Genomic DNA, 13,637 nt, shown 5'->3' with positions numbered 1-13,637 from the left:
TCCAGCCCCTTTGCACCACTCCAGAGACAAAGGGTCCATATTCTGGTCCCATTTGGGCAGCAGAGAATTCCCCTGGCATGGGGATTTTTTTGTCCATGTAAAGCTGGTCTGGCCAATTCTTAAGCCACCCCTGCACCTGGCCCAGGTGTAAGGGATGTGCTGCTGGTGGCAGGGGCATGACCAGGGCACTGCTGCACTCTGGCTATCATCAGCTGCAGACAGTCCTGCCAAGGACCACTGCCAGCTGGTGCAGACTAGAGAAGCCCCTATGCTGCTCTAACTTTTACCAAGTCTAGAACCAAGCTAAGCAAAGAAAATATGGCCCAAACCAGCTCCCTGATACCCTCTGATGCTGCAGTAAGCAGATCTCAGTTGCAGCAGAGTAATTATGGATATTTAGTCTACTTTTAGAGTTAGAGATCTTTGGTCAAGCTCTAAGAGTTTACAGGGTGGAATTGGAGACAACAGGAGTTGGATACATGACAGCTCAGTTTACAAATGATTTAAAGCCTTCGTGCTTCTATTTTGCCAGAAGGCAGCTAATCAAGAGGTTCATGGGATGTGATCTCAAACATGCCAAAAGCGAAGTGATTAAGCGCCAGTCAGTCCTTCAGTTCAGATGATCAGATGTCCAAGGCAGCTCTGGTGCCTGTACCACAGCAAAGCCACCCAACAAGTCTGGGTAAAGTTTTCTAAAGTGCCTAAGTAATGTAGGTGCTTAAGTCTCACTAACTTTCAGTGAGAGCTAGAGGGTAAAAGTTTCAAGGGCGCTCAAGTGATTTACAAGCCTATCTGCAGTAACGGGTCTGTCATGAATGTTATTCTGTGCATTAAGCTAGTGCCCGATACACAATAAGTTTGCAGATCTGACGGCTAAGATTTCTGACATGGTCTTGAAAACGGCAGGGTTATTCTTACAATTGTCGGCGGCTGAGTCTTCGTTTAACCTTCCTGAACATAGAGGACACAAGGGAACTTGATAGACAGCTGCATGTCAAATACCGACTGGTCAGAAGCCCAGATTTAATAAGTACTGCAAAAATGAGGGGGGAGAAACATTACATTAGATTGCTGGGGGTTGGGACAAACAAGGCTTGGTGGATTCTATCAGCCCTCAGTACCACTGGTCTTGTGTTGCCTGGATAATCCTTCTAGCTGCCTCACATACACCTTAAGCAGGTAAGGTGATGAGACAGAACCTTACGTAACAGAGCCTTCAGAAGCAGCCTCTGGGAACTTGAAAGAAAGGGCCAGAAACACTCTAGGGGGACTCCATCTGCCCTATGCGACACTGTAGACCCACCACCAACACCTCACGGTCAGCATGATCAAAGGCATTTAACCAATCAGCAAAGACTTCCTTAACCGCATTGCTCAGAGTACCTTCTAGCAGAGCAAATGCTCATGACAATTGTCAGAACCCACAAAATGGGTAGCAGGAATGACAAATATGGACAAGGGGCCAGGACTTCATTAAATATGGTCTCGGAAATAGGTGGGGATAAGGATTAGGTGCATAAAAGGGAATCAGTGTTCATGCTTAATCTCATTTTAAAGGGAACCACAGCCCCTCAGATTCGTGAATATAAGGGATACCATCTCTGCTGTTATTCTCATATTGTTTGTCTACTTTTGTAATTTTGCTTCCATTGATTGTGGTATTAATAAAACTCAGTCTCTGCATGTCACCAGTAATCTTCTTCACTAATCTCTATGTAGCCACCAAAGAACAAACCTGTTATTAGCAACAAGTGCATTTTGCAACCCAAATTAATAATAAAGCTACACTTGGGAGATCTGGGTATGAGTCCCTGCTCCACCGCAGACCATATGACCTTGGGTGAGTCACTTTGCATCTCTGTGCCTTAGTTCCCCATCTGTACAGTGGGGATAATAGAGCTGCCCAGCCTCACTGGGGGGTCATGAAGATACCCATACTAAGGATTGTGAAGCACTTTGAAATCTACTGATGAAAAGTGCTATGGAAGAGCTAGGTATTATTGTTACAGAATGCCATACAGGAGTGGCACACAGCAATGCTGTTAAGTGTTTGAACTCCCCCCAGCTCTTGCTACCCAGTGCTACCCAGTAAAAAGGTTAGTACTCCCCTCATGTAACAGAGGTCAGAAGCACTAACTCCAGTACCCGGGACACTGCAGGCAGGCAGTTTTGAACTTCCCCCTGTGACGTTATGAGTGTAATATAATATCTCATTGAAAGGTGACACAGGGCCAGAAAGAGTTAATTAACTCAGACTGACCTGACCTAGGGCCGAACTTTAAAGACTGGTTGGGAAGATATGTAAATGAAAAGAGCTTGAAATGCAAGCCTTCATGGTTAGAGATAGAAGGGTAGCTGTTTGCTCGGGTCTTGTGATGTAAGCAAACAATTCTTGTCTATTATTATGGCTTTGATTCAAAGATCGAAAAAGGAGTATTAGAATTTAGGAAGATATTTGAGTAAAATAGTATTAGGGTTTGTCTGTATGTCTTTTTGAAGGTTGTGGTAACCTGTATCTGAACTGTTCAATGGATAAATTACCCTGTGCTAATTGCCATGACGTTTGGGAGATAGAAAGTTAAGTGGATTGTTTTCTCAGGCCAAGAGGCTACTGGAAAATGTATAAAAATCCTGGGACACCATCCTCAGATCTGCTTGGGGATTCAAGAGAGGGAAACCTTAAGCCACAAGAATTGAAATCCCCAGTCATTCCCCAGACTGGAGTCACCCTGAATATGGACATTGGACTATAACCTAAGTTCTAAAAGGACTTTTGGCAACTACAAACTCATCCCTGCTATGTATTTAAACCTCAAGAATTGAATTCAAGTCTGTATGTATATTGACCTTTTAACCAACGCTCTAGCTCTTTTCTTTTTTAATAAATTTTAGTTTAGTTAACAAGAATGGACTAATAGCGTGTATTTGGGGGTAAGATCTAAGTTATCATTGGACCTGGGTCTGTGGCTGATCCTTTGGGGTTGGAAGAACCTTTTCTGTTATATGATGAGATAAGATTTTCAGTCATCAGCATCGTTTCTGACATGTGTGTCTGGAGGGAGGCCTGAGGCTGGGCACTTTAAGACTGTGTTAATTGGACTTCTGAGTAACCAGGGAGGTGCTATAGAAGCTGTTTTGGGCTGGCTGGGTAAATCTAAGTGTTGGAATATCCACCAGCCTTTGGGGTTTGTCTGCCCCATTCTGTTTGCAGTTCACCCTAATTGAGTGACCTCAGCTGGCTCCCACGGACAGCATCATCACACCCACCCCCAACTGGATGTCACACTGTAATCCAGATTTTTACCCTGAACTACCGCAAACAGAGGTATGTCTAAAACAAGGCCATGCTGCGTTCTGTCCAACTGGAGTCTGGCTTTGCTGTGCCACAGAGATACAGTACATTGCCTAGGTTCTAGAGGGAACTCCTCAGAAGCCTGATTTGGATACCAGCTGTTTAATTTTCTCCAAAATCAGTGAATGCGCCATCTACAGGGTAGCTCCCAAAAGCCATAAGAGAACCAGCGAAATGCAACACACAGGAAAATTAGAGTTCTGACCATGCGCTCTGGAGTACCAAGCTCAGGATAAGGAGTTTGCATGCCCTGGGGATCATTTAACAATGACTCACTGCGAGACCATGGCAAGTTACGTCCCCCATCTCAGAGTCACATCATCTCAGTTTCTCCAGCTGAGAAATAGCAACATTTACCCATCTACCTCAGACAGGTTGAACACGTACTGTTTGTCCAGGGGGTTGAACAGGTAGAATGCCATAGAAATGCCAAGCACCATCATAAAATAAATAGTAATTGCAACAAAGGAATTGATAGAGTGTTTTGAAGATTCCAGTCTTATCCTAGCTACAGTGATACAGTCCCTGCACGGCGATAGGAGAGGTGCCGATTGGTGCTCAGAAATAATTGCTTGCTGAAATAAAAACTTCCTCTGCCTGGTTCTGACTTGCCTAGTAAACGTGGACACTATGCATTTCATCTACCTGAAGTTCAGCTCATTAAGTCTGTAATGAGCTCAGTAAATATTTCCCCTGTGTCTCGGTTGATACATTATACACTCCAGTAGTTTTTGAAGTTTAGCAAAACTGGTTTTGCTCAAGATATTAGTAACTGGTAAATTTAAGGATGAGGCAAGTTTGCGTTCAGTTTAGATATCCAACCACGGATTGACTCTTGGGTCCAGAGGTATTATTGTAAGCAGGGGGATGGGTGAAATTACCCCTCTCCCCACCCTGATATTTCCCCAGCTTTTGGCTTGCTTAAGAAGGAAGGGGTGGGGTGTGCAGTAGAGGTGGCTGCTTTGAGCCTTAGGCTCTCCTCCCTCTGGCTAGCTGGCCAACAGCGGTTCACTTCCTGGCCAGAGCAGGAAGCTCACTGCAGCATCCTGCCAGCAAGGGCCGTTCCACCCCGCTCCTGGTTAGGCAGAAGGTCAGCAGAGAGCTTCTCTGCAGCTAGCCCAGCTCTTTTCCTGCCCTTCCAGAGGAGTCAAGAGCTAGTGAGGCCGAGGTAGCCTGCTGTCTGGCCCTTCAGGAGGGAGCTGAGCCAGTCAAGAAGTCAGCCACCACCAGCAGCTTCTCTACCCTTTAGGAGACAGGTAGCTGTAGGGTGGGTGGGAAGAAAGGACTCCTAGAAGGAAAGGAACTTTTGGGGGGCACCAGTAGAACTCGTGGGGTGTTGATCTTTAGTGGGGATGGGACGGACCAGGAGTACAGGACAGAAAGGATCTGTAGTGGGGAAGGGAGATGGAACCAGTTGAAGGCAGGTACAGGAGCACTGGGAGAGGATACAGGAGGTAGCTTGTGGAAAGAAACACCCCAAGAGGACAGAAGTAAAAGGAGTGGGCCCCAGGCATGGGGGAGTCTGATGAAGCAAGGGCAGGAACCTTGGGAGAGATAAGGGATGGGTACAGGGAGACCTGGGGGAAGACTCCTCCCTTTACTTTAGGTTGGATATTAGGAAAAACTTTTTCACTAGGAGGGTGGTGAAACACTGGAATACGTTACCTAGGGAGGTGGTAGAATCTCCTTCCTTAGAAGTTTTTAAGGTCAGGCTTGACAAAGCCCTGGCTGGGATGATTTAATTGGGGATTGGTCCTGCTTTGAGCAGGGGGTTGGACTAGATGACCTCCTGAGGTCCCTTCCAACCCTGATATTCTAAGATTCTATGACTCTCAGAAATCTGGAGCTGTGGAAGAGGAATCTTGTGTACAACTAGAAGAATGGAAAGAAACAGTGGACACCTAGGGGAGGGAAAAGGAAGTCTGCGGCAGGGTTGGGAAGCTAACCTCATTCTCCCAAGTCACAGACCAGACACTTATCCATTGAAGAAGTAGAAAGGAAGATCTGAAGGGTTCTGCTCAGATCTGTTGCAGAAGTCGAGCCAGTTCAGCCATCACGCTTATGAGCTCTGCCTTTCAAAGTGAAGAAGGTCTGATAGCCCCCAGCATACTGCCTATGAACTAGAGACTGCCCAAAACTAGACTCATGATTTAAACATACCTGAATTTAGGATGGTGGTTGTAATTTGAACTTAGATCTAACACCTCAGAGCGTTCAACATCCAGACCCAAGGTTGTTTTTCAACTGTATTAAAAACAAATACATTTATTACTGTCACCCCCACCTTAACGAGTTATGTCTTTGTAGTGGTTTTGTCTTGTCTGCTCCTGCAGCTTTGATGAGTTGTAAAATTGTACAGTTCTATTGGAGATCCCAGGTAGCGTGCTGTTTTGGAAACATACACAATCTGGAAGCCATTCACCTTGTTCTATTTTTCACTGTTTCTTTACAAAATCAGTTGAAAAAAAGTAAAAACCCAAAGCAATTACATAAAACATTTCACATGACTTTGGACAGCACATATGTTTCTGAAGCGGATTTGCATTATGGCCTACCTGGATTATGTACCTCAATTCAGAAGTTCGCCTACAAGTATCTACATGGTATACAAGTATCTTTGGGAAAAGACTCTACTATTAGCTATTTAATGCTATGAACTAATCATAAGGCAGGTATATAGTTGTGTCCATCAGATTTGGCAAATAGAACCAAAACCAGACTCTAGGGCATTGAGGGAGATGTGGAAAGATCAAAAAGTTAAACCATTTGATTTTTTTCAAAAGTACTCCATTGTTGATCTAACTCTGCTCTCACTTAAGCCAATGGGAGTTACATTGACTTCAAGGAAACAGAGCTAGGCCAATATGGAGCACTTGGAATATAGCCTTAACTTTTTGGTTTTCTCTCTCTATCAGGGCCAGAGAGAGAAAACTCATGGCATTTCTGTACTATCTGGATAGTATTTCCAACTTAATCAGATTTGGGAAGGTCTAGGAGACTTTCAAAGAGAGCCTGAACTTGCACAACTGATAGAAAATCTTATGGACACAAACAAACATGTCTTCAGAAACAGAACTGAGTCTGTCTTTCAGGATATCCTTAAATCTTCTGAAACTTAAGGGGGAAAAGAGATACTTTAAGGCAATTTAACTGTTGTGCATTAGCTCCCCTACCAGCAAATTCCAGATGCCAAGATTTCTGGGGAGCTTTTTGTATCCAATTTCATTTCTGCAATGAAGAGATATGCACCCTTTATGAAAAGAGAAAATTAAGGAACTTAATAGCCCTCAGTTAGGCAACAATTTGCAGGCCAGTTTCACTCCCTGCAATCAAGACTACTCCTTTCCTAGACAATTGAGAGAACAATAATTTCCCTTTAGGAGAGAAGTTTAGATAATTAACATACATTGTCATCTAAAAGGGTAAATCATGAAGCATTACTGCATGTTTACACTTCTGAGAACATGCCCAGTTGCATCATCTCAGGCATTTAGAACTATCATTCTCCCTGCATAGCTTCCTAAGAAGATACTGTTGGTTTTGCCGACAACCTTCTGCCTCTTTATTGTTCCTCCATGGTAGATTTCCTCCTTAGAGCCTCTGAAGAGTGGCACAGTAATTCTATGACTCAACTGGTTAAACCAAAGTCAGCCACAAAGGTTATAAAGCCTGATTCAAAGCCCATTGGAGAGACTCCCATTGACTTCAATAGGCTTTGGATAAGGCTCATGTTCCCTTTAAGAAACTGGCTAAAAGTCTGCTCTGACCAGCCCACAGTCACTCCCTGCAAACACGTCGGAACATTGTTGCCCTACATGTCCCTATGATGGAGTATGCGGTGGAAGAGAGCTGGATCGACTATGCTTGTTCTTCTGGCTTCTCCGTGATTGTTCTCTCTCTCTCCCCTCAGATTCAGTCCCGTGATGTGACACGTGCCCTCACCATCAACAAGAGCAGAGGGTGAGCCCTTTGTTTTAAAGATTAGCAAGGAGCAAAGCAGCTGAAGGCTTGGAGCTTCACGTGGGCAAGAACAGCGAAAAACCAGAAATGCCAGAAACAGCAGGCAAACTCAGACAGTCACGTGCCACCAGATGAGAGCGTATTCTCCCATAGCTATCAAATTGAGGGTATGCCTCTCATAAGAGTTACAGCCTAAATCAGTTCTATATTTCATAAGCCTTATAGAAGCACCCAACAAAGTTACTGCCTGTTCTTTTATGGCCTTTCTGTTGCCTTCACTAGGATTCAGTTTAGCCCCTTGAACAAGTATTTATATGTAAGACCTGGCTTCCTGTGTGTGAAAAGGTTTAGGTTGGTACAGAGAAGGCACTCACAATTTCCATTCGTGTTCCTGGAAGTGGACTTTGAACGTGGAGCATTGGAAACATTTTATAACCTCAAACAAAACCTTGATAACACCGTACAATTCTTATGAAACATCAGAGAGTGCATGAGAATCCCACAGCTTTCAGTTCTTATTTCTTTGAACCTAGCTGCCTTTGAAACTTAAATATTTGTGTTTGCTGTTTCTGCATGCTCAGCAGTTATCAGCTCTGATATGGAGTGATGGGGACACATTTTAGTTTTGTTGCTGAGTCAAACTTTAACCTAGAGATCTAAAGAATTGGCAAGTATGAAGCAAGGGACAGATTTTTTAAATACTATATTTATTAATTTTCACAAAGTTCTGTAGTCCAATATGCAGGGCATATACACTCTTCTAGGTATGTTGTTTTCTGTATGTTTCAGTTTACGTAGTTAAGGCTGTTAACAGCAAATAAGCAAATCAATGCTCATAAGAGCCTGGAAATTTAGACTAAAACCCACACCCTCTCCCACACATATCTTCCCTATGCCAAAAAAATCAACAGTAGCCAACCAGTGTCTTCAAGGTGACACCCAGTCAACCCTCACTCTGCCCTCTGTTGAGAGCCTTCTGTCATTGGTACAATCTGGACAGCCTTCCTGTTGCTAAATTAAGTTATTGGCACATTACAATAGTTTCTCTGTCATTGCCCTATTGCTACTGCAGCAATTTATAAGTAATGTGCATTCCTTGCTGTGTGTGAGCATTGTGAGTAGCATGATGGTCATAAATTTCAGTCTGTTTGCAAGTGGTACAAAAGACAACTTCCCCAGACTGTCACGGGGTCCACACACCACAGGTCGAGCCTCCTCCTGTCCGCTCTGGGGATTAGCTCTTTCCAGGTCCCCTTCTGCTACTCACTGCATGCCGTGCTGCCGGTCTCTCACTCTCTGGGGGGTATCAAAGTCTTTCCTCAGCAGCAGTCTTAGGCAGTCTTCCCATTCACTGCCCCTAGGCTAATAGGGGACCCTGGGCCTACCCTTTTCTTGGGTTCCAGCTCAGGGACCCTGTAATCCACAGCCAAGGTCCGCACCATCGTGAATCTTGCTGCCTTTTCCCTGAGCCCCAAACACCCCTCCCTCAGGAGTGAGTGCAGACTACTGCCCTGCAGCCCCTATCTGCTATCAGCTCCCTGGCTTTATAGAAGCCCCACCTTTTCTGGCATAGGTGAGCATCCCCTAATTAAGGCCTTCCTCTCAGCTTTAATTCCCTCAGCTTGCAACCTAATAGGTTAATTGGCGCCTCTGGCCTACATTAACCCCTTCAGGGTGAGTATGGGGAACACAGCTTATCACACAGGATAGCTACATATTTTTCCAAACAAAAAGATACTTTACTAATTTAATTTGCAACCCCCGCTCTTGTCTCTTCTACCAAGTGTGAAGCAGCTAGCAGTCAGCATGGTAGGTTCTCTTGCTAGTGCTGGACATTTGGAAACTGTCAACAGGTCTCAGTGTCAGAAGTAGCCCCAGCTGGCATGACTTATCTGTCTGATCACTGCAGACATTCACACTGGGTACATTTCTCAGCACGATGGTTAAGTGAAGCATAGCAAGCCATCCAAGCAGTCAGCCATCTGACAGCCCCAGAGGGCAAGTTTTCGGGCATTTGAGCAAAGCAGTAAGTAAAGAGATCCTGGGTCACAGCTGTCCAAGACCTGCTGCTATGTCTTTCCAACTCATTGCTTTAGACTCCGAACTACTGAGTACCCACAATGCCCAGTGAAGTCAAAGGGCGCCGTAGATTCCCCGCACCTCAGGATCAGGCCCAGGTTCTGGCACAGCATAGTTCTGGTGCTTCTGCTGAATACGCAGCATATTCCCTTATGTCCACAGTCTAGCCTTTATGGTATCAGGATTCTGTTCTGACAGCCAGTAAGAGGCCAAATGAAATCTGATAGAGCCCAGCTCACTACCAGAAAACATGTCCCCTTTGCCAAACCATGTCTTTAGTGCCCCAGATACAAAGCTGTTCATGCCAAATACACATGTGTAATATAACAGAAAAGCAAAGGGGAAATTAACCAAGTAATTCCTGCGAACAGTTGCCGTGGTTTAGACAGCAGCTGCATGGCCATCCTGCTGCCATGCACTACAAAAATCTTCCCTTAGCACTGCAAACAAACAGTAATCTGTCCTCACCCCTCCCCGGAGAGACATTTCATTTGTAGCCACATGGTAGAGATGGAGAAGCTCAATGGTGCAGCAACTTGTGTCGGGCTGCAGAGGGAATTCAGGGAAAGCACCCGGAATAGAATTCAGCAGTTCCTGGCTCTCAGGCCAGTGTTCTAGCAACCAGCTCCCACCACATTCTAAAGGACATTTTATAGATTAAACTTGGAAAATGGACACATTGCTCAATACCCCTACTAGCTGAAATTTTACGAGCCAGTTTTAAATGCTGTAATTACTTTAGAAGGTACATTTTGCACAGAGCTCTCCAGCCTCAGGAGAGGACAAAGGAAATGGCTGATAGAGGGTGCTGGTCAAGAAGAAAGCAGGATGTGTGTTGTCTCATTGTTTCCTTGTATCCCCATCTGCCTCCAGCCCTCTGTCATCTCTTGTCTTATGCTTAGCTTGTCAGGTCTTTGGGGCAAGGCCCATCCTTTTCCCTGTGTTTGCACAGCGCCCAGCACTATGGGGGCCTGGCCCATGACCGGGGCTGTGGTTATACCCATAACAAGTGCTCATGGTGGAAGCAATAAAGTTGTGGATAGGAGAGATGAGGCTATTGGCTGGATGAGCTCAGTGTTGATGGTCATAGCAGGAGACATGGGGGCAGGAGATGGGCTGGTCTGTTGCGCAGAGGTGAGGGAGCAGAGCAATGGGGCTGCAGTAAGAAGAGTGGGAAGAAGGTGTGAGCAAGGCAGGGTAAGGAAAATTTAGGAGTATGTGCAGGGACTATGAGCCCATCCTTGTCCACCTCGCAGACCTGTAACAGCTCCCTCAGAAGCAGCTTCCCACCCTGGCAAGCCGTAAACATGCTGAAGGCTGAGCATGCAAACATTGGCTCGCACCTACTCTGCAAGCAACCCTCTGCCCACCTGCAACCTGCTGTGCCAACCAACAAAGGGTGGGGGTCCCTTACAGCTCCCAGCTAGAGCCTGGCTCTCGTGCCTAAGCAGCAGGAATAGCTCATGCTTTTCCCTCTGGAGGACCCTGGTGTGTAGGACGAGCTGACAGCCACCACACACGAAAGCCAGGCAGCTGGGCACCCAAGCCCAGATCCTCAAAGGCATTTAGGCTCTTCACTTCCATTCAATGGAAGTCAGGAGTCTTCTGACCCCCAGCCAGCCAGTGTGCATGCCCACTGGCACAATTTGTGCCAAATGACTGAGTGCTCACTCTGGGGGCACAGCCAGTTGTGCATGCCAAAGTGGGTAGAACTGGAGGCCAGCTTGAAGCTGGTGCTGAATGCAGCCCTTGGGGTCCGAGCTTTGAAAAACATCTACCAGCTATTCTCACACCTGTCTGGCTCTTCCCCCCTGTTAGTGGGTCCATCTGCAAGAGTCATTTTCCCATGCTCCGAGAACTGTCCTTGCTTCAACGTCCCTATCTGCTCTATTGACAAAAGGCATCATAGAAGTGTGTTTGCTTAATTGTGACTCATTGAAAGACCAGAGTTCAAGTCACTCCCTCTGCCACAGACTTGACAGGGTGTGTTATGCAGCTAAGTGAATTCAGAGCTGTGAGGTGCTCGGATACTGTGGTCGTGGGAGCCATATAAGTTCCTGAGTACAGTGAACCAAGCGTGAGACATCCTTCCAATTTCTAGTACCTCCAATCTGCAGTGACTAGTTTTGTGAGAACTGTACCTTTGCCAGGGTATGTGGGGGAAGGGTTCTGAACAGCTACAGCCCATTTGGGACCTCGGATCAGAGCCTCTGCTCCCAGCCAGTCATCTCTTCTGTGGGAAAGTCTTTGTAGTGAGTGTGATCAGCTCCCATGTGCTTCCTAGGCCCTGCACCAATCCTTTCCTTCCCTCTTGGGTGCATGAGCATATAAATCCCCGCTCAGCTGTGGCTTCTGATCCTTGCTTTAGCGCAGAGAAGGTGCATCACATGCTCAGAAAATCTGTGGCAGTTACCCCCATCTGGAAAGAGGGGACCGTGAATTCTTTCCTACTTCACAGGGGGCTGTGAAGGTTAGTCCATTAGCATTTGCAAAGTGCTTTGAGATCCTTGGCTGGAAGGTGCAATAGAATTGTTAAGTTTTATCAATGGACTTCTGACTGCCAACAAATCACTCAGGAGTAAATAATTCAAAGCAATCTTTTTTGAATTTGCCTCCTCTTATGGAATGTCCATGGACAGATCATTATTTTCTCAAGTGTATACAAACACTTACAAACACAAACACTAGAATTTGAAATTCGAGCTATGTTTGATTGCAACTAGTCACATGCATCATGTGGTACTGGTTCTGTTCCCTGACTTGATTAATTTAGCCATTGCAATCAGATTTCCAGTGCTAAGTGACAAAGTGATTCAAATTCATTTTCTGTATGTATCAAGCCTGCAAACTTGAATATCCCAAGAGCATTTATATTAGTAAAATGCAATTACACTGAATTGGCAGACAGTGAATGAAATAGGTACATGCACATGACTGAATTGAATCAATTTAGAAATTCGCGGTATTCTTGAAATACTTGCTGCTTTAGTCTCCCCTCTCTACTCATTAAGATAATCAAACAATTAATTTCTTTGTTGCAAAATTTCTGCCTATCCCATAAGCTCTAAGTGCCCTTAATGTAACTTTGTGACAGAATATACCCATGTTCACACCCTACACACTATTGCAATAATGTTTGTATGAGGTATGCCTTGTAAGGTATCGTTTGAAAACTTGTAATTTGCTGGTCAATATTGTATGTGGCAACGTTGTATGTGAATTTATAAGATTCACCTGTATGATGTTATTAACCAAACCTTACAGACCTGCCCAAACAGAAGTTAGACTAAGGAATGTGCATGCTGCTTAATTTGCATTTAAGCAGTAAACAGAGTCATCAACTGGGAAGGGAAGACAAAGGGCACTCAACCAGGTGAAAAAACCCAGCAACCAGCAGGGAATATCCTTCTATGTAGACTCTGGCTCTTGGTTCTCAGCTGGAAGTGTTTTTCAAGATTGGGACAGAAACTATAAAAAGGAGGAACAAACACCCCAAGGTCCCCCCCCCAACCCCTGCCACCTTCTCTGCACCCGAAGAGACAAAGGAAGCAATGGTTGGCTTCTGGGGGAGGGGTCCTGACCTGAGCGTTTGGTCAGTAATCGGCTGGAACATATGGTGACAAAGTTTGCTTTGCAGCTAAGATAGTTTCTTAAGTAGATACCAGTAAGCATTTTATCTTTATTTATCTTGTAACCATTTCTGACTTTTATGCCTCATTACTTGTACCCCCCCTTAAAAACTATTTATTTGTAGTTAATACACTTGTTTCATCTGATCCAGTGTGTTCAAGTTGAAGAGTCTGGATAACTCCATTTGGGGTAACAAGGAATAACAGACTCAATGTACAGTATTTGTACTGTCCAGGAGAGGGCTGAGTGGAACAGGACATACATTTCTTGGGATGGGGAGGGGGCAGGAATCAGATAGTGGGAGTGTGGTGGGGTCACCCTGGAGTAAGCTTTAAGGATGGTAAGAGCCAAGGTGTGTCTGCCTGTCTTCAGCACACACACAGACATAGCTGGGAGTGACTTGCATGCTGGAGGCTGTTTGTGAGCAGTCCAGGCTGGAGGCACTAGCAGCAAGCCATTGTAAAGGGCACCCCAAGTTACAAGGTGGGGTGACTGTCACTCCTCAGTCTGGATTCTACCATGGTATGTCACAAACTTGAAGTCCACAATTGTAGCAGTACCGTATTACCAATTCCAACCACTCAAACATGTATCAGGCTCCAAAACATCATGAGAA

Source organism: Lepidochelys olivacea (assembly GCF_965140295.1).
Source record: "Lepidochelys olivacea isolate rLepOli2 genome assembly, chromosome: 11".
NCBI classification, from domain to species: domain Eukaryota; kingdom Metazoa; phylum Chordata; order Testudines; family Cheloniidae; genus Lepidochelys; species Lepidochelys olivacea.
Note: the sequence above shows the minus strand (reverse complement) of the source record.